Source organism: Belonocnema kinseyi, chromosome 2, assembly GCF_010883055.1.
Source record: "Belonocnema kinseyi isolate 2016_QV_RU_SX_M_011 chromosome 2, B_treatae_v1, whole genome shotgun sequence".
NCBI lineage: Eukaryota > Metazoa > Arthropoda > Insecta > Hymenoptera > Cynipidae > Belonocnema > Belonocnema kinseyi.
The window spans coordinates 110,688,625-110,703,221 of NC_046658.1; positions in this window are offsets into that span (position 1 = coordinate 110,688,625).

Sequence of the window (14,597 nt, forward strand, 5' to 3'; positions counted from 1 at the left end):
CTATAATTTCTCTTGTCTTATTACTGTTTCAACCTCTGGATTTGCGAATAAATTTCGAATAAAATTCTGCTGTAATATAAAATCTTGTTTTTATTATTTCGATCTAAACTCTATCCATTTTATATAGCCCGCAGTGACTATGATTTCAAATCAGTGAGGTTGGGAAAAAAACATAATCTAAAATTTAACTTTGATAAAATCCAAGATTTTAGTTGACAGACCATCGAGACTTGTTTCTAGGAATTTCCGGTCACCCAGAAGAAATAATCCAGATGAGAAGAAAATATGGGCTGACAGGTGTCCCCGGTCCCCATGCTTAGAAACGTACTAAGCGGATTCATTAATTTTACTGGAAAATTCCTAATACGCTTTAATGAGCGTGATAATTTTTAATTTATTAGCTCTGGTATAAATTATTCCAATACCAGTAAATTCACTCTCAGATGTGATTTTGATTGATTCTTGGTAATTTCAAAATAGAAAAATATTATTACAGTTTTTATAATGTTGGTACAGTTATATTTTTTGTAATTTGTCAGTTCATATAAGAAGATTAAGAACGCTTTCAAATTTGACTTTTTATGCGCAGAGATCAGGTTTCATATTAATTAAAGGTTGCTTGGAATAATAATACAACTTTTCACCATGTTGATAAATTGACTTCAATTTGTTTAGAAGAAGTCTATTCAGACATTTCGTACGAAAAAAAGGCCTTTTTACCGTTGAGCACGCTTTTTGGCTGAAATGATTTATTCAATGATCCCCACGCAAATTCCAGGAAATATTTTTGAAAAAAGTTTTAAAAATCGTATTTGCGTAGATTGGCCCTTCCTACTCAATTTTAAAGCAAAATATCCAAGAGAACATTTTTTTGATTACACAATAATCTAAAAAAAAGTCTAAAAGTACCTCCCATCTTTAATATAAATAACTTTATTTTTAACTTCATTTTTAAAATGCACTGAATTTTCCGAAATTTATCCCTGTCCAATTTTTCATTCACCTTAAGCATTAATATTCCAAGACCAGCATTTTATTCTTGTAATATTGAATTCAGATTAAAATGTTAACAGTTAAAATTTACTTATTTATTTTAGGAAAAAAATATGACCTTTTTCTATAAAAGATGAATTTTCAATTCCAAATGACAGTTTTTTAACATAACAGTTTTAACATTAAAGTAAATAGTAGAATTTTCAATCAACAAAGTTTAATTTTCCACCAAATATTCGAATTTTAGTCATAAAATATTAAACGCACACTCGTAAGAAATTGCATCCTCAAATTTTTAATCAAACAGACTACATTCACAACCAAAAATAATTATATGTTTAACCAATATTTAAATTAAATTTTTAACCCGAGAGTTTACATTTTGAATAAGAAGGTAAATCCTCTACGAAAATGTAATATTTGATATTTAGAAAACAATGAGTGAAAGAATTCTCAACAAAATAGTAAATTTTCAAACTAACAATTGAATTTTCAACTGCCTAATCAAATTTCCAAAAACATAGTTAAATTTTTACCAAATAGTTAAATGTTTATTCTACAAAAATGAATTTTTAACCAAATATTCAAAATTTTAGTCAAAAAAGTTCAAACATTTGACCATAACGAAATGCATTTTTAACCAAACAGTTAAATTTTTAAGCCAAAAAACGATTTTTTTAGAAGAGAGTTAAATTTTTAATTTGGAAAGTAGAGTTTTTAACAAAATGGTGAATTTAGAACGTAAAATGTAACAGTTGATTAAAAAAAAAAACGAATTTTCAACTAAAATTTTAAAATTCTCATCCAAACAATTAAATTTAAAAAAAATAATAATTTTTAACAACTTCGTTGAATTTTCAACTGAATAGTTAAATTAGATTTCTATCAAAAGGACCGAATTACAACCAAATATATGCATTCTGATAAAAATGGTTTAATTTTCAACCAAAATTATTTTGTCAATAATTATACAAATAAAAATTACTACGTCTTGAGCTAAATAGATCAATTTTCAAGTCAAAAATACAATTTTTTAAGACAGTTGGATTACGAACCTACAAAAATGATTTGTCTACCAAATGGTCAAACTTGTGGTAAAAAAAGGTTCAGATTATAACAAAAAGAATTTTATATTTAACTAAATAGTTAATTTTAATCAATGTGATGAACTGTTACGAAAAAATTAATTTGTAACCAGAATTTTTAATATTTTTTAAAAATTAAATGAGGTTATTAATTTTCGGTAAAAAAAAAAAACAATTTTTAACGAAAGGGATGAATTTTTAACCTACCGAGATGAATTTTTAATTACATGGTTGAATTTTCAGTTAAAAAGTATTTAAAATTACAATAACAAACAATATACAATATTCTGGTAATTCTGGTTCTAGGATTCAAGTCGCAGAATCTTTCAGCGACGAAATTTTGTTTTTCTAGAAGACATTAGATAAAGCGTGTATTTTCGATTTAAGATCAATAAAATGTCGACAAAATTACTGGTATTTAAGGCTTTACATGTTAGCAAAACTTTTTTAATATTGAAAAAAAATTTTATGTGAAATTTTGCAGAAAAACACCTATTTGTTTTTAGTTATGAAAATATGAAAAGAAAATTTTACAAATGGCCTACCAAAAGACCAAGAGATTTTTTTTTCTGAAATTATAATCTGTAAATGTTCCGTGTAAAATATGAAAAATAGCATAAAAGAGCAAGAAGTATAAAATAAAAAAGTGACAAAAAAGATAACCAATTTTTAAAGACAGTTGAATTTTGAAGAATAAAGTTACTTTTCAACCAAGAAAGAAATTTTTTCTGCCATAAGAAATGAATTTTTAAAAACATAGTTTAATTTTCGACCAAAAATGATAATTTTGCCAAAATAGTTGTATTTTCTAAAAATAATTAGATTTTACGAAACGAGAGACCGTTTAAATCGAAAAAGATTATTTTTAACAAAAAATATCTTTTTCAATCAAGAAAGATGAATTTTTAAATGTATAGTTAAATTCTAAACCACAAAGTTGAACTTTCTACAAACAAGAATAATTTTCTAACAAAATATGTGAATTTTATACTAAATAGTTGAATATTTAAAGTTATTTTTTATCCGTTTTTTAATGAAAATTTGACCAAATAGTTAGATTTTTAACTTAAATATATACATTTTAAACCAAAATAGGAATAATTTAATCGTCAGTTTAAAAAAAATATATTTTCTACCACAAATGAAAAGAATTTTCATGCAAATAGTTTAATTTTCAACCAAAGAGTTTTACTTGCAACAGAGAACACGAAATTATGACAAAGTAGTTGAATTTTTGATGAAAAAGATGATTTTTCAACAATATAGTTGCATTTTCAAACAAAATAATTAAATTAAAATTATTTCTTGAAAAAAAGGATCCTACTCCATCTTCACTCCATTGGGAATCGAACCACAAAACTTCTGATTTCCGGTCAGGTGCTTTTCCAATTAAGCTATTAGAGGGATCAGAATAAGAATTCTTAATTCAAGAACATAACGCTAATTTTTAGCTAGGTTTTAATGGTACAAGTAATTATTAAAAAATTTTTTTTTTAAAAGGATCTTTTTTTTCCAAGAAATAATTTTAATTTAAAAATATTATTTTCCATCTAGTCTTATTATGACGTTAAGCATTTTCTGTTATTAAAGATTCTTAACTTGATCGATATTGTGTGGATTTTCTGCCTTCATGGTTTGGAGGGTTGATCTACTGTCGGTAAGGTACAATCTCTGATGACATAGCAGATAAATTAAAAAAATTCAAAATAATTAAATTTTCAACCAAATCATAGAGCTTTGAACCAAACGAAATGAATTCCGAACTAAAAATACACTGATCAGGTTGCGTTATCCATTCAAATCCAATAGAAAGTTTTGACCATGCCAAAACTTTGTTAGTTCCAAGTTCCAGTGTATAATAAAAGGCTTTTCTGATTAAGGTATAAACTTTTAAGCAAAAATATAATTGAATTTTCTTATGAAGATTTTGTATTATCAGCAGAAAGATGTTCTCAAATAGTAGTTCAACGGGTTCGATTCCCAGTGGAGCGAAAGGACATCTTTTTCAGAAAAAATGTATTTAAAAGTGTTTTTAATTCATAGTACTATCTCGTCTGTAAAGACATTAAGAGATTCTGTTATCCTCTGATAATAATACAGATTCCTTGAAAAATGTGTGTATTTTTGAAAAAGGATTCTTCTCTCGATCTCTCACTCGACCGGCAATCGGAAGATTCGGAAGTTCTGTGGTTCGGTTTTCAGCACAGCTAAAGGAGATCTTTTTTCAGAAAAAAAATTAAGTAAAAATATTGGGTTTACGTTCTAAATGTTATCTGGGGTCGTAACGTTTTTTCTACTTATACCCCCCCCCCCCCCCCCCCCCCATCCCTAGGTTACGAACATCAGTATTCATAAACAGAATGGAGTTTGCAGTTTGCAGACTATAATTAAGAATCTCGGCGGCAGGACAATATATTTGAAGAGGTCTTAATTTTTGTTGTCTCTAAAACTAAAAGGAAACTAAAAGAAAAGAATCATGGCGCGCATCGCATTAATCTTTGCATGACTGTTCAATGGAATAGGCGGAGACGCATGCGTTATTACATTCCAGAAGAGCGGGAGATCAGCACTAAGGCGCTTATCCGGTCGCATGAATAATGGAGAGAACCGAAGAAGACTTTCGTGTATGCACTTTCTTACTTCGAAATTTCGAATCCTTAAATGTTTCATATCCATGGATAGGGTGTCGTGACTAATCTTGTGTTAGATGGACCATGGCGATATCGTATGGCGTGGATGTTCTTTTCAGTGTCGAATTTCATGGTAACAAGTAGATAAAGATTATAAACGCCCGCGCAACAACATTTCATCGAAATTCGAAATGGCTAAGGCGGATCATTTTGGGTGTGAAAAACTGTAAATGGTGGGAAAAGCTGGTGACAGGATCAAATTTATAATTCTGTTAAAAAGCTTCGAATCTTTGATAAAATGTGCACCCAGAAAAATATTTTGATGAATGCACAAAATTTTGGTTGAATCAACCCTAGAATATAGTTATTATATGAGGGAAAAAATATTTGGTTGACCCAACAAAATGTGCTTTTCACTAAAATTTAGTTGATGATACCATATCTATTAGTTGATCCAAGTAACACTTTTGGTTGATCTAAGCAAGTATTTTAATCGATACAAGTGATTTTAAGTTAATTAAATAAATTTTGTTGCTGGTCTAAGAAAATATTTTGGTTCATCTAACCAAAATTTGTAGCTCATCTAACCATAATGGACCCCGGACACTAATTTACATTGTACTAAGTACTAAATTTAAGTACTAAATATCACAAGACGAGACGATTCCACTCCAAGCCATTTGTAGAATAAATTATCCAGGATCCTCTGTTTATCAAAATAAAAAGATGGATCATTTGTTTTTATCAAAAATTTATGGAAGCAATCTTAGTTAATCACAGAGATTTAAGTAAACTAGCGTATTTTTCACATAAATACTTAATCTCGATCGATTCTGTTTCCGGGCCATTTATTTTTTAAGATATCACCAAGATGCTTGATTCTAGTAAAATGCTCTCTTAAATTCTTTTGGTTAATGTTTAATCCGATGATAAAAAAAGATTGTTGTGTCAATACTATTTTTTCTAAATTCAACAAAATATGTTTTCTTTTTGTATTGCGTTAAATTAACACCTTTTTGGAAAGAAAGAAATTTTTAACTAAAATGCTATAGTTAACCAAATAGTTGAATTTTCAACTAAAAAACGTTGATTTTCTACCAAAAATAAAATAGAGCAATCTTCAACTCAATAATGAACTTTTTACCCAGAAAAATAAGAACTTTCATCAAAATAGTTAAATTTTCAATAACAAAAAAAACGAATTTCTAACTAAAATGATGAATGACCAGCTGAAAAGATTAATTTACTAACAAAAAGAATAATTTTCAACATACTAAATTAATTTTTGATCCAATTCTTGAATTTTTAACTGATTTTTGAAGATTTCGGTCAAGAAAATTAAAAGCTTTATAAGAATTTATTTTCAATGATTTGAAAACAATTAAAAACAAATATTTATAAGATTCACGGGAAGAAATTCCTCAAGATTAATGTACGGCACTGCTCCGTGATTTTATCACGGCAATTTTTTTAGAGTTGATAAATTTAAAAATTTTTTTAGAAATAGTCCTCTTTTCCAAATTAATTTATATAACCTTGAAAACAAATAAACAAATAAACTAAAAAAATAAATCGTTCTTTGAAATTTTTATTTTCTATGAAAAATTATTGTTTTCAGCCTGATATTATAATTATGTTGAATTATTTTTCCTTTTTTTACGAACGTTCGTTTTTGGTTGAGAATTTGACAATTTTTTTAAAATTAAGACCGTTTTACTGATTTGAAAATTCATCCTTTTTGGTACAAATGTTATTATTATTCGCGGAAACCCGGCCAAAACTATATGGGTTTCCGCCCGGGATAACGAAACCCTAAGAATCATACAAATTTTCTAAACAAGTAAATCAATGTGCACGGAAAAAGCAAAAAAAGTATTCTAAACTTGCATCATTGTTAAATTTCAAAAACAGTATATTTTTCGTTGAGAGATCTTCTTTTTATCACAGATAGAATATCTTGGTTAAAAGATCAACCAATTTAGAAAGAATCAATGTTTTATCGAGGATTCATAATTTCGGATGAAAAATCATCTCTTTGGTAGGAAATAATTTTTGTTGTTGTTGAAAATCAATTTTTTAAACAGTAAATGAAACCTTTCCATAATTCGTTGGAAATGTATCTTTTTTATTGAAAAATTCGTCTTTTTGTTAGGAACCTAATTTTCTTGTCCAAAATGTCCTCGTTTCTATTTGAACGGCAACTGTTTGATTAAAAATGAACATTTTTCTTAAAAATTTATAATTCTGGATTAGAAATTTAAATGTTTCATAGAAAAGTAATCTTCTGACTTGTGGGTTCAACAATTTGGATGAACTTATTTTCTTTTTTAACTAAAAAAATATTTAATTGTTTAAATCATTTTATTGCAATATTAATCTCTTTGGTTAAAAGTTTGTGTTTATGGTACAAAATTAATCTTTGGGGGATAAAAGTTCAACTGTATTGTAGATAATTCGCGGTTTTGGTGGAAGATTTATCTTTTTTTGGTACAAAGCCCAACTACTTTGTTGAAAACTTATTTCTGTGGTTGCAGATTAATTAGTTTAATAGTCTAAAATACATCTCTTTGATTAACAATAAGAATATTTTTATTACATTTTTTTTCTGAAAATGGATTTTTTTAACTCAAAATGTTTCAGACTGATTTTGATCAAAGTCTACCAAAGTCAGCAAATTTTTGTTGTAATTAAGAAAACCTGCTACTTAGATCCTGAATTATCATTTCTTACAATTAAAAATATTGTTATTTTAACAAAAATGCTCAATTTACCAAGATTACGAAATTTTATAAGCTTAGAAGTTTTGAAAATACTAAAAAAACAATTTATAATTGGGAAACAATTAAAATAGTTTTTAACAAAATTGTAGATTTTTGTAGATTTTAAAAGAAAATTTTAGAAGTTATTTAAAAGGCAGTGTCCATAGGTTCACCTAATTTCGGTGAGCGTAGTTCAAATATTTTCGGTGAGCCTAGGCCCTAGACACCTCACTTTCAGAATATTAAAAGATTTCGAGAGAATAAAAAATCGAATCGAAGGATTAAGCGTTAACCGTTTCAATTATTTTTGCACACTAAATTACTAAATTAGAGGAATACATAATATTACATAAAACTGCATAAGGTTATACGGAATTATAGAGTAAAATAAAAATTATTAGTTGCACATTTTTAAATATCCTCTTTCTTTGTGAAGTTATAAAGAATCAGTGAAAACTGAATTCGAAAGAAGTTACAGGTTTTTTATTGTTTTCAAAGTATACATTTTGAATTGCTTCCAATTGTATTTTATTGGCGGATTATCAATTTTAAGGGGAGGGGGATGCAACAAAATTATGGTTAATAACAGGGTTTGAGCGGGGGCCAGTGAATATAATAATTCAATAAAATCTCAATAATTAAAAAAATTACCTTCATATTTCAGACTTCACACTCTTTCCCCTATTCCTCCTTTTTATATATTTTTTCTTTTTTCTCTTGTTTTGAGGAAACTTATCCCTTTTTCAACTTTTTTATTTTTTTCGCCTAAATTCGAACTGAATGAATCAAAACCAAATACGAAAATCCAAATATTTCTGATTGAAAATGAGACTATTTTGTTAAAAATTTGTTTTTTGGCTAGAAAACAATTTTTTTAACTGGAAATAGTTCTTTTTCATTATCGGTTGAAAATTGGTCTTCTTTTGAGAATTTTTATTTCTGGTAGAAAACTTATCGGTCGAAATTTATTCTTTTTTGGATCAAAAACGTAAATGTTTAATTAAAAATGAAATTTTTTGTTGAAAATGCATATATTCGGATAAGAAATTGAATTGTGTTAAAGGAAAATCGTCTTTCGGCTTGTAGGTTCAACAATTTGGGTAAACTTTTTTTTTCTTTTTTGCTTGACAAATCTTAATTTTTTGAAATTAGTTTTTTGTTTGTTTTGAAAATTAAAACCCTTGGGTTGAAAGTTGAACCATTTCTTTTTTTATTAAAAGTTGAACTAACTTATTGAAAACTTATTTTTGTAAATATTGATTAATTGTTTTAGTAGAAAATTCATATTATAGCGGGCTTGACAACGTATTTTTTTTTCTCTTATAACAAAATAAACATTTGCATTCTTTTTCGACTGTTTCTTGTTCGTCTCATGAGCATTTGGTATGATGACTTGAAAATGCGATCGTGACACTTTGTTTTCCGGCTTATATAGCACAACACTTTCGACTAGCGTTCGTACCGTCTAATTATTCAAAAAAATTGTGCTAAACTGGTTCCCATTTTTTCAACATGCGGGGAAAAATTATATTCACGCTTTTTCTAAGTAAGTCATATTAATAAAATATAAACTATATCATATAATATATCAAAAATTAATATTGAAAAATCATTTGGGTATATTTTCTTTTTAAAGCAGTGGCAACTTTATTATCGAATTTCTCTACAATTCATGCTGGCTCTAGTGATGAGCCTATCAAAACTATTACAGATTTATCGAAGAAGGGGCAAGAGCATCATCCTTCAATAGGTGCATAAGCCGAAGTGAGTCGTACAGACAAATATTTTCATTTTTTTTAATGATTTTGAATAATTTAAAAAAATGAAATAATAGGCATTTTTAAACCGTAAATGGCCACAACTTATAAGGAGAATATAACGTCAAATCTTTGATAAATAAATAATCATGTAGTCAAAAACTTTTTATTTTCTTATATGCGTATATGCCCTTAGGCATGCTTAAAGCATATAGAAATAATAATTAAAATGATTAAAAAATGAAGAAATTATTTTCATAAGTTAGTTACAAAATATTCTTCAGTTTTCTATGTAATTGTTCAAGGTAATAATACGTAGATATCAATAATTATTTCAGAAGTAAAAGCAAAGAATGGACAATGCAGCAAGCAATCAGGTCACCAGCTTTGTCGAGGTCAATAATAAATTCTTGCTACAAAAAACCTTTGCCTTTATCTAACTTTAGAATACGAAGTATATGTGTATCGACTATTATATTTTAAGTAAAAGTGCCAAATTGAATTAATATTGAATTAGAATAAATATATATGATTGAATCAGAATGTAAATGCGTCATGATTAATTTTAAACGTTTAATGAACAAGCCTACAAATTTCAACATTTGGTTTGGTGCAAGGTTCTTCAAAGAGGTCCCCGAAGAAATTTGGGGCCCGTTCATTTTTCGGAACTGATAAAATTTAAGAAAGGTAAAATTTCAGAATGGGTTATAATACATAATGGTAAAACTTAGGAATACCAAAAATTCGGAAAAAGGAATAAGTCAGAAATCCAAAACTCTGAATAGTATTTATTCGGAAACCAAAGAAGCGGAATGGGTAAAAATTCGGAAACGTTAAAATTAGGAGGGTGAACAATTAGGAATAAGTAAAAATACGGAGAGGAAAAATTCGGAAAGTAGAAAAATTCGGAATAGTAAATAAATGTTGCTATTAGCAGGTGAATAGTTTTTTTTATTTATGGTAGAATACAAATATTTATCACAGTAAATTTAAATAGAATATCATAATACATTTAGGATATCCATCATTTTAAATTTTTCACGAAAAATAATTATTTTCTATCATTATATCATTTAAAAACAATTTTCAACGTACAACATAAATTTATTATATCATATTTAAATTTACTGCGATAAGCATTTGTTTGCTACCATAAATAAACAATTATACACCTGCTAATAGGTATATTTAGTAATAATTCCGAATTTTTCTACTTCCCGAATTTTTCCTCTCTGTAATTACCTTTCAGAGTTTTGGATTTCCTACTTATTGCTCTTTCCTACTTTTTGCTATTCCTAAGTTTTACCATTATGTATTATAACCCATTCTGAAATTTTACCTTTCTTAATTTTTACCGTTCCGAAAAATGAACGGCCCCCAGAAATTTGACGTGCTGAATATAAATCCGTCACCCAAGTTGCTACATCAGGCCTCATTATCCAGCTATATTCCAACCAGAATGTGTTAAAAAATTCATTTTTCGTCTTATCTAAAGTGGAATAACTCTAAAATGAAAAGTGATAAATAAATTTTATCCAAGAATTTGAATTTCGTGTTAAAAAACCTATTCAAATAATTTTTTTTTTATTTTGAACGATTATACAATCAATCACCTTAGTTGGTACACCAAAATTTTTAGATACAATATTTTCAAGCTAAATTGTGCATTGCTCTATTTTAATTGTAATCCATAAATCTCTATTTCATGTTAGTAGCCAGAACATCGAAACTTTAGCCTTCCATTAACATTATAATTTATTGATCATTATTTAAGATGGAGTTATTCCACTTGAAAAAGGGCATTTTTGGCAATTCAAATTCCTTAGAAAATAGTTTTGTAAGACTTTTCATCACAGATGATTGTTTGCCTGTAATATTACACCTTTAAATTATAATTTTTATTTTATTTCTTTATTGTTCATGTTCATGTACAAATTTTAGAACAATAAATAATTTCAATATTTGTTCGAACTTTAATTACTTTTGTAATAGTGAATATTTCTTTGTGTTCCTTATCCTATTTTAAAAAGAGTCAAGTGTAACTATGAGGGCTTTATTAAAGAGAAGCATATAAATTTGAAGGGCATAAGGATGTAAGGACCAAATTAAGGGCCAAATTTCGTCAATGCGTTTCATTGGTATGGTATTTTGCGTTAAAAGTGGTTAGCTTTTTCCCTGTTATTTGACGCTTCGATCAGACGAAATAATAATTCGAAAGTACATTTTTTTATTAAAAAATGAAAAAATTGGTGCAACCTTTTGTATGACAATAATATTGTATTAGAGCATGAGCCGTACTTCGGTAAAAATGATAATAAAATCAACTTTGGCATAGACCTTCCTTTTAGATTTGAAAAGAACACTGCGAAAGAAGCACAACTGGAACAGTTTTTGATAGTGTATGAGATAGTGATCTCAAGATATACAAACCGTAAACTGAAATCAGCATTACTACTTCTAATTGTAAAGAAAAAGATTACTAGAACAGGAAAGTTGCATTTTTTATGAAAATTAATTTTTTAAATCAAAATTAACTTTTCATTTTGGTTAGAAATTAATATTTTCTATTTGAAAATTCACCTTTTTTAAAAGAAAGCTAATATTTTTGTCGAAATTACGTCGTGCAGGGTCAAACATTTTGATTAAAAATTAACTTATTTGTTGGAACTTTATATTTTCGAATTATAAATTCAACTGGTTTACAGAAAAATCTTCGTTTGCCTTGAAAATTTAACAATCTATAGATCAACTTTTTTCTTCTTTGCGTAAATTTTTTTTTGTTTTAAAATATTTTCTGCTGTTTTTTTTTTAATTTAACTTCTTGGTTGAAAGTTGAAAGATAGTGTTTTTAATGGAAAATAAATATTTGTGGGTTGAAAATTCAACAGTGCTGTAGAAATTTTTTCTTATTTGGGTGAAATTTTTTTTCTTGGTTGACCATCTTTTTGTCTTCATTTTTGGTTAAGAGTGGATCTTTTTAATTCTAAATTTGGTCGCTTTTGGTAGAAAACTAATCTTTTTTCTCTGATTAAAACTTCCTTACAAACTCGTATTTCACTGAAAATTTACCTTTTCCATTTTTTGCTCAAAATTGATCCTTTTTAGTTGAAAATTCAACAAAGTTGAAAATTCGATGAAAAATTCGACAAAGTTTAAGAGACATTTATCACGTTTAGAAGTTTCTAAAATACTAAAAAATTATTTGAAATTTGCAAAAAAAATGAGCGTAGAGTCTTCATTTTAAGAAAATTAGAATAATTAGCTTTTTAAACATTTAAAACAATGGAATAATGAACATTTGAGCCAAAAAATTAATTTTGAACAAGAGAGAGGGATTTGAAACTAAATTTTTCTAATATTTAACTAGAATAATAGTTACATTTTCAGTTCAAATTAATAATATCATTCAACCAAAAATGAAACAAATTTGCAACCAAATATTTACATTTATGGCAAAAAAATCTTTTTCATTCAAAGAAAAAAGAATTTTTCTATAAAATAGTCTATATTTCAACCAAAGAAATGGATTTTTAATTAAAATGATGAATTTTGAACCATAAAAATTAACTTTTAATACAAAAATTTGACTTTCAACCAAGTATTTTTATTTCCAAACTAAAAGATGAATTTTTAACTAAAATGACAAATATTTAAGTGGAATACTTGCATTTTTAACGGAAAAGATGAATTTTTAAACAAGAAGATTAACTTGTATTTTTTTTAAATTAAAAAATGGAAAACTTGTGCAACTTTTTGTACGTCAATTATTTTGTGTTAGAGGATAAGCCGTACTTCGAGAAAAATGATAATAAAATGAATTTTGGTATGAACCTTCCTTTTAGATTAAAAAAAAACACTACTTCTAATTGTAAAAAGAAAGATTACGAGAACAGAATGGTTAAAAAAATTATATGAAAATTAACTTTTTCATTTTCTGTTAAAAATTTATACTTTTCATTTGAAAATTCATCTTTTTTTAAAAAAGCTCATGTTTTAGTAGAAATTTACTCGTAGTTGATTAAAATGTTTTATTGAAAATTCACTTTCTTGTTGAAAATTGTTGTTCTTTTTTTACAATTTTGATTTTTTGCAAATTTTTCTTTTTTGTTGGAAAATTTTACTTCAGGTATGAAAGCTCAACCATTTTGGTAGTGTTTTTGGCAGAAAATTATTCTTTGCGGTTGAAAAATTCAAAAGTATTGTAGAAATATCGTCTTTTTGGTTAAAAATTTGTCTTGTTTGGTTTAAAATTGATCTTCTTAACTGAACATGTAACTGTCCCATTTTTGTTTGAAAATGGATCTCTTTTATTGAAAAATTGGTCCTTTTGGGTAGAAAACTAATCTTTTATCAGAAATAAGCAGACTAAGCGTTTTTCTACTGCCCGTTAACGTGGACGGAAGTGTACCACGACGAGTCACGGGTGAGAAGTGAAAGAAAAAAGTAAAAGAATTAATTTTAAAACTAAGTGCCACTTTACAGAAGAAAAGCGCTTATTCTACCTAGTGCATATATAGTATCGTATATTATATGTTATTTGGTTAAATTAAAGATTTATTCAATTAGTTGGAAGAAGTTTTTCTTTCAATTTATGTATATACAAATACTTTCTCTAATCAAAGAAATATTTTACTAAAATAAAATCATATCCATTCAACTGAAATAAATACATATTATACTAATGATAATTGACATAATTTATTTCAATTAAATACTTTTTTAAAGCATTTTCGAGAAAATCAAGTGCGACGCACGAGATTCGTGATGAGAATGTGTTCGTTAAAGCCGAAGGAGCTTTAACAAAAGAGAATTCACAATCACAAAAATACAGTTGGGAATTCTTTGACATTTAATTTCAAAAGACTTGTGCACAAATGTGGCTGAAATACAAAGATCAAGTTCGTAGCGTGAGATTAACATATTATCGAGCGCGAAAAGCAAAAACCAACAGTTGCGCGCCCAGGCGCACTCAAACCTGCAGGCCGCGCGCGCGTGACCATCCTTCGCGGGTGGTCACATATATGGATGTGATTCCACCAGTCAGCAAATTTTTGTAGCAATGAAAAAAAATTCTAATTGGATCCTAAACTATCTTTTCTTACAATTAAAAATATTGTTACTTTAGGAAAATTTTTAAATTTCACAAGATTACGAAATTTTAGAAACAATTCGAGTAATTTGGAATGATACCTTGAAAATATGTTCGTGACACATATTTCCCGGTTAATGTATAGCAGGACTCTGTTGATAAGCGTTCTTATCATCCAAATAACGAGGGTAGTTCAATAAGTCCTTAGAATGAAGTATAAAAACAATTTTTTTGGGTAAATTTTTTTTTATTTTTCAACATAATCTCCTTGGAGCTCTATACAC